We start from the raw sequence: 8,456 nt of genomic DNA, 5'->3' as shown, positions 1-8,456 counted from the left end.
TCGCCAAGCTAAAAGAATGAATCCCTACCCTTGTACTTATACTTTTCCAAAGCGTAAAATATCATGGGTCTGTGGGTGCAAAGCCACATCACTTAGCCCACTTGCCCCACACATGAGAATACTCCCAATTCTACGCAAAACATCAACACTCCCTCTTAGTAAGTGATGTATTCTCACAACACCACCTGCAAGTGGATCTGCGTTTGAGCCTAGAACACATTTCCACCCATGATCCGCTACCACAACTACTCCATATGACATAGAAGCAATTCCCATTGTATGACAAGGACCCTTTTTCGAAGACATCCTGCTCTTAGAAGCCTTTCACTCTTGAGCATCACGCATGACCATATTGTACCATGACTTCCTAAACCTGAAGGTAGTGTTCCTTTGAGCTATTGACTCCCTTTAAGCTTGTTCACTCCCTCTGAAGCCTGACTCCCTCTAATTCCAAATCATAGGGCCTTCTTGGCCTTCAATATTTCTACTTCACCTTCTCTCCAAGTTTCTCACTCGGGTCTCCAATGGCTATATCATTCCTCTGACCATATTGATTCTTTCCTTCTCAACTCCTCTCTTATCACAAGAACATATATGGCCCTTACTCAGTCCCTTCAAGCTTAGATCTCTTCACAATACATTCACACCTAGATCATAATGGATCTCTCATTATCTTGTGGCAATCTTGTCTCAAGATCTTAGCATATCTAATGAATGAATCTCTAATCTATTTCTCTTTGCCTACACACCAAGATACAATTTTACACAACTCCTCGTGTGAAAAATATGCTCCATGTTTCACTAGGCCTACTAATGTTGGTCTGCATGACCCATATAAGCAGTGTTCCATACTTTAGCTAACTCTCTTAGGATGGGTCCTCAAAACACTGTTATTACTTGCAACAACTCCTACAATTCCCTCTTAAAGTTATCACATCTGCAATCTCAGATCCAACTGCCCTTCTCAGAGACCATATTCCAATACTATGTTAGATTTTGGACACTAAACTTAGTGTGTGCATGCGCGCGCACACACACATGCCAGATCTAGTAACAACTTCCCATTAAATTTACACAGTTAATGAACTGAAACACATTGATGTGTCTAACCAAAAACAAGTTTAACACAATGGAACTTATAAAACTAGCAATTATATCATGCACAGTAAACATATCACACACAAGTTCTACCTAATCAATAGTTCTTCATTAAATTCTTCTCAAAGCCTACTCAGGCTCAAATATTAGGATAGTGGCCCTCAAAGAAATTACATATACAATAATTACCTTGGATCTGATCTAGTAGATCAAGCCCTAGATCCATCCTCCATTTGGCTGATCTAGATCTCCTTTATTGCTTTGTGCTCTTTCCTCAAACATGGCACAACTAAGTATCTCACTCACAACAAACCTACAATATTACTCATGTAGTTCTCTTGCTTACTTGACATAATCTCTCTGTTAATGTCTCGTGCTCTTGCATGTCTCTATTCCCTACTTGGCCCTTCTAGTCATCATCACTATGCCACAAGTAAGAATTGCTCACCCTTGTACTTATAATTTTCCAAAGGGTGTGATACCATGGATTAGGAGAATATGATGGGCCTATGGATGCAAAGCCTCATCACTTATCCCACTTTCCCCACACATGAGTATCCTCCAGATGCTACCCAAAATATCAATAATCTAACCACTACCTCAAGGTGCCCCCATGGCTCCCAGTTAATCCCTCATGGGAATTGAACCTTACTCAATGATGGAAAACTTCTTGCTTTCCACTACAAGATCCAACCCCTTTGGGCCTTAACCTTATCCATTTTAAATGAACTTCTTACTTAGATATTTTATACCCTTGAGGATGGGTAAAAGTTTTGTCTAAAAAGCTAAAGTTGAAAAAACCCTTTCACAATTATAATCCAAAAGAAAGAACTAATATTTAATAAAATGAGCATGGTTCCTTTTACAAATTTAACAAAAAATTGATAAAAATTTCTATCTCATAATCAATTCACTCTTTCAAGTTGCATTTATAACGAATTGTATTTGTCCTTGTAGTTTGTTAAGTGGTGGTATTTGGGAATTAAAATTTGGAAATCATCAAAGGATGGCTTATTGAGAGGTGAAAGACGGGAGTTGATATTACCCCCACTAAAGTTCCAGTTTCACCAGTGAGAAACTTCAACTTGTTTAATGCTCATGTTTACATCAGTGATAATGAAAGTGCTTGGGAAAAATATGGAACAATAATTGCATAAAACAATGTCTAAAGAATTGGTTTAGGAAAAAGGAACGAAAGGCTCCCAAGGAATTATTTTGCAAAATTCTCTTAGGGTATTTAGATAACTTGCAATGGCATCTTATTCAATGATAAGTAAAGGCCAACATTCCAAGTATTCTTCTAAATATATGGCTTATTCCAAGGTTACAAGTTAAAGGTGAAGGAAAATAAACCCTAAGCAACTTTGGTAAGTGACAATAGATCAAACATATCCTTGGGTTTTCTTTTCTAGTGCTAATCAAGGGCCTCAAACATTCCACATTTGTAGAAGCATTATGCATTTTTTTATTAGTCATTTTGTTAAAATTTAAAACAACTTTGAGTATAGGCACTCATAATTTAATTACGTTAATAACGTTGAGATGTTTATTAAAGTTGACATATGAGAAATGAATTGATTTCTTACAAATTTATGTGGATTCTCTTCATGTCTTCAGCTAGATAAAAAGGGCTTCATAAATTATAAATGTTACTCTTGTGCCCCTAGTTAACTAGTTAATATTGTTTCCAACGTCGTGTGTCATATACGCACAACTATAGAGAACATATCATCAAGGTTAATGGGGTCTCCAAGGACAACAAATGGAAATTGGAATTATAGTAATGGAAGAAACTTTAGATGGTTCTCTTTGTATCATCTGATGTACAAATTGAGGGATGATAATGCTAGCAATACTAAATTTTTTTGTTGGTGTAAAAACACAAAAGTTTAGTTCATTAGGTCTATACAAAGTCCAAGTATATGGATGAAACAATATAAAAAACATTTATATTTTTGTTTATTTTGATTGCAAGAGGCAAAATATATTGTAAAAATATTTAGAGGTTTTTCTTGGGATTCCTAAATGACTATATGGTCTATGTCCACTGTTTTGGACACTCAAGAAATGTAATCATCAATTCAATTTTTAAAAAAATGCATTTACTCTCAAGTATTATAAAATGAAAAGAAGAAAAAATTCTATCTTAATCTATCTTGTTGAAAGTTAATCAAATTAGTAAACAACTCCTAAATGTTACTTGTGAATTGTTTGAATGCCTCTAGATTATATTTGTTTAAATTGTTTTTCAGTTTTGATATTTCATCAAAACTCTTATCTATTTTCAAGAAATTTCCTACTTACATGTCTTTTTTCTCTTGAGATTGGACACAAGTTATACCTCTTGCAAGCGTCATACTTAATGCTAAGTGGATGTCTTCAAATGTGGAAAGTTACTAGATTCAGTTGTTGCATGGTGTTTAGTCAATTCAAGTTTCCTATAAGCTCTAGGTTTCTGCTTACTTGGTGATTACTAAGATTTCCCCTCCGAAGCCAAATTAGGAAAAAGTGGTCTTTCTAATGGCCTTTGCCATTTTTGCTTGAAGTCAAAACTAGTGAAACACATCTTGTAGGAATTTGCAAGATATTGTTGGGTTGATGTTAACTTTTAGTGCCCTGGATCTGAGTGCACATGTGACAAATGAAGGTATTGAGGACCTCCGTCACAACTAATCCATTAATATTAAAGGTTGGAGGGTGGCAACACTTATCGCCTACCATCACCACATGCTACGTCCTTCGCATGAGTCAATGTGGTTGGACGATGAAGAAGGTGCATTTAATGTGGAATTAAGATGCAAACACCCACATAACCACACAAGTCCCTGCTCTTTTTGTCATTTGCATTCCTGATAACAGTGAGTAAGTTGAGGAAGTTGACATAGGTGGCTCTTGACGACATATGCTAGAAGTTATGGTTCATGAGTGTGAATGGATTAGAAGAGGAGGGAGGGGCATAGGGCATCCACCTCCTCCTCCTTGGAACGGTTTTGGTGATAATCGATTTGATGAAGACCTTTTGTGCTACTTCAAAAGGTTGATAGCTAATATGGAGGCATAGGAGATCAGGAACAATGGTGACAGCCATTGGGCAGTTTGAAATTTATTAGGTCAACACCTTCGTGATCAAAAAGAGATGTTGCAAGTGGTGGAAGGTCACATCGTAGACCTTGACTTTCACCTGGTCCAAGTGCAAGTGGCCCTACGTGTTCTAGCAAGTACTATAGGAATTTGGTTCCCTACACCATCCCCACCTCTAATGCCATACAATTCTTGGGATAATAATGATTCTTCATCTCCAAGTCCTTCGGCCTTGGTCTCCCAAGGCTCAACGTCGCCCAATCCTAAGAAGCTAGGGCCTAAGCGCATGACCTAAATGACCTCCGAATAACTAGAGCCCGCAAGCAACAAAGAAGAGGCACAAGCCACCAACAACGAGGCAATTGAGCTAGACAGGCATTAGGAGGAGAAACTGCAGCAACAAGCCGACACTAGCTATGGTGGGACAAAGGTCGTGTGGGAATGCCTACCATGGTTGGAAGAGGGACGAGACAATCCATTCAGTTAAAAGTTCATCATGGCTCAGACTCCGGTTTCAAGAAAGTCCTCTTTTTAGCCTATGTTACTCTTATTTAGTTCATGTTTGGTTTTTTGTAAGTACAACTAGGTTTATAACACTCTAGAAAGCCATTTGGTTTCCCAATTATGGGTAAATGGTCATCCTCAGACTTTGCATAATGTTATTTTAGACTAGACAGGTTTTTTCTTTTTGCAAATATTCAATGCAAGCTCTCTTTGTAGATGTCTCTACCTGCCTGTATCATATGTAAATTCTCAATAAATTAATGGATGCTTACAAAAAAAAGATGTTAACTTTTAATGGGAAAATATCCTTAATGGGCATTTTCACTAGTAAGCAATGTTTGACGATTCTAGATCAGTGATTTGAGAGTTTGTTTTTGATAATGAGATTAGTTTTCATATAGTTTTTGATCAATTATGGTGAAATAAATTATATATGCAACTCTTAACATAGGGGCATTGTTGATTAGAAATGTTATGATACCAAATTGCTAGATTTGACCAATTTTTTTATTTCATAGCTATTTTAGACACCATTTGGAAGAGGATATGGTGTTCATTGTATATGCCCTTTTATTTTGGTTTTTTTCATTTTTTATAGCTACCAATGTAGACATTTTTCCTTATATAAGAACTATCTTTCATCAAAAAAGTCTTCTCTCTAAAAACTAAAATTTGTTTTTTTTTTTTTAACATTTATATTAAAAATGGGACTTAGTTAATAATTTTGCAAATTTACATATTTTCAAGTACAAATTTAAGTAGAATTATAAAAAACAAAAAATATCTCACTATTTCAAAATCAATTCATTCTTTCATGTTGCACTTATAGTATTTATTTGTCTTTATAGTATAGCTATTATACTTAATAATGATAATTGAAAGTTAAAAATTGTCAATATTGATTAATTGATGCATATTCATTTTTTAATGTTGTATTCGTAGTAGAATCAACATTATATGTAATGATACTATTTAGTACACCTCATAATTAAATTTAAAAATCCTTGTAAATTTTCAATATCGTATTATCTCACTAAAATTTAAATCTCTCCAAAAATATATTTATATTTATTATTGTATTTGTGTTTATATCAATAATAATAAAATTAATTGAAAAAAAATAAACTTCCAACTAACTTTAATATAATAAATACATACCATGTAAAATTATTTAATAAAAACATTACAGGAAAACAAAAAAAATGTACATTTACAAGGATTGATCTAACCATACATATTTTAAAAAAATGTAAATAAAAATAATAATTGGTTTGAAACTTCGACCAAATCCTAATGATGTGGTTAATCCGAAAAACATTACTATTTACAATATTAATCACAAAAGTCTTAAATCTAACATTACTCTAATCATACATATTTATATTAAAAAAACAAGAAAAAACATTAATCTAATAATAATGCAACACAACTCTGAAAAATATGAAACCTTAATGATGTGATTAATCCAAAAAAACATTACTATTTACATTATTGATCAAAAAAGTCTTAAATCTAACATTACTCCAATCATACATGTTTCTATTAAAAAAAAAGAAAAAACATTAATCTAATAATAATGCAACACAACTCTGAAAAAATACGAAACTTCCATGTAACATAATAATACAACTTATTAACTTATCATAAAACAAAAACAAAATTTTTGCATTTACCCTTAAAAAAACATGGGTCTAATCATACATATAAGTATTAAAAAAAAAACATGGGTCTAATCATACATATAAGTATTAAAAAAACAGGAAAAAGCATTGGTCAAATAATAATAGAACTCCAGGAAAAATATGAAACTTCCATGTGACTTTTAAATGGAAAATATTAAACATCATATCAATTTTACAACCTAAAGAAGAAATGGATAATCAATCGACAATCTAAACTTTGTTTGGTTAGATTAATCGCTGTAACAAGAAAGGTAATGGAAAACATACTAACATTAACCAGTCCATACAATCCACAAAAGCAAATGAAGACAATGTCATGACAGTTCAAAATGGCAGTGGCAGAACAATCATCTTCAAAATGGATCATCCTTCAGTTTCTTGACCTCTGATCTTAGTACACAGCATGATGTAGATTCTCTTCATCTGGCCATACCTAACCTTCGAATACCCATCGTTGTGCCGCAAATGATCACAAATTCCCGGGTTCAAAACCTCTGAGCGTTGCTTCAGTTGAACTCCCGCTAGTCCGGGTAACCAAGCCGACCCCAGTCCTTACAGCGGGTTTTCATCGCTCTCCTGGTAGCCTGCTCACCACTTTGCGATGAAAATCTCCATCTGACATGGAAATATAACTCACTGGAGGATAGCTCATAGCTTTCTCTAAAGATTTGTTCATCATCATGGAGTCTCTGAGAGCATTGAGCCTCGGCTTCAATCTTTTCTCAGATGCTATAAGTCAGAACCGCCGGGAAGCTCATAATAGCATTGCGAGGCAGCTTCCATTCCTCATCGAGAAACTTGAGATTCTGCCGCAGTTTATCCTTGGAAATCCCCAGAAGCCGAGGGTACCTCTTAACGAGAATACAGACATCCTCCTCTGTAAACCCCAATTCTCTCAAATTTTCCAATTTTACGTTAACAGTGTCCTTGTTCAGAAAACTCAAATGAAGGACCCCTTCTCAATGCCCATCCCTTCGACATCTTTAACAATACCCACCAATGTTTTTTCAGATAATGATAAAACCCTAGGGTTCTTTAATATGACAGACGCAGTTAGGCTGTGGCTGAAAATGACTTTTCCGTCAATTTTATGAAAATCTGGGCTCGGTCCGGCAATTTTACCAGATTCTGTATTCGAAACCACGGCTGCTAGATAGGCATCCAGCACGGACTGCAGAAAAGAAGCCTTCCGTTCAAGCGTACGGCTAACATTTAAATGAAAAATACAACGGTTTCGACTGAGGGCTTGGAGCAATTTCTGACCAGCAAGGCCGATCCTCTCCAGGAATTCAACCTTGGGCTTGACAATGCCCTCGAAACTGGACCGTAACAACATGGGGCACGGGGAAAAGAGTTTACGAACACTGATTTCATTAAAACCCTTGTCTCTCAGGAAATGTAGGGTTTGCCGTGAATTATGTAAGATCTTTGAGCAAGTAAATATGGTTTTCTCCTGCAAATGGTGTTTGCCTCGTCGAGGGAGAAAGCACATTCGTTGAGAAGGAAGCTCGCTACTGGGGTGCTTTCAAAGGAGGGAGGCTGTGAAATGGGGATATTGCGAGTCGAATAAAATGTTGTTAATAATTTTGTCGGACTTTGAACAGGGCGTGAGGAGAAGAGAATGATGAAGACAGGCATGGCGTGGATGTGCTTCAGAGATTCAGCTATCGCTCCTGAGGCTATTCGAACTGATAGCGTTGCGGCCATTATCGACGCACCAAACCCTTACAAACTTTGCCCAACCAAAGTGGGAAGGAGATTTCTATGCTTTACCATTTAGGAAGAGAAATCCTGTTGCCCAAATTTTATATTGGAGGGGCAGAGTTCATATGTTATGGTCACATGGTTTTTCAAAAAATTAACGCATGGTGCTGAAAATCAACTGTTTCTTTTGGTGAATGAGAAGTTGTGCTCTTGTGGGCATCCCACAAGAAATATTATTTGATGGAATCGTGGGCGATCGTTTTTCATTAAGTATTTTAGAATAGCTTCGTTGTAAATTTTAATGTTATTAAAATAATAGGAAATAAAATAGGATAAGATAATTATAAGGAGTTATAAGAAGCTTTCGAAAAATCCCCTCAAAAAGGT

The 8,456-nt window shown here is 35.5% G+C and overlaps 1 pseudogene; it reads right to left on the bottom strand.

The window, feature by feature from the left end:
• Window positions 1–6,481: 6,481 nt before the first annotated feature.
• LOC149194419 (transcription termination factor MTERF8, chloroplastic-like) lies at window positions 6,482–8,190 on the bottom strand (annotated as a pseudogene).
• Between the last annotated feature and the right edge of the window lie 266 nt (window positions 8,191–8,456).

Source organism: Pinus tabuliformis, chromosome 2_2 (genome assembly GCF_031772625.1).
Source record: "Pinus tabuliformis cultivar Carrire ecotype Pingquan chromosome 2_2, CPIR1, whole genome shotgun sequence".
NCBI classification, from domain to species: Eukaryota; Viridiplantae; Streptophyta; class Pinopsida; order Pinales; family Pinaceae; genus Pinus; species Pinus tabuliformis.
Note: the sequence above shows the minus strand (reverse complement) of the source record. Positions and strands in the feature narration are given on the sequence as shown.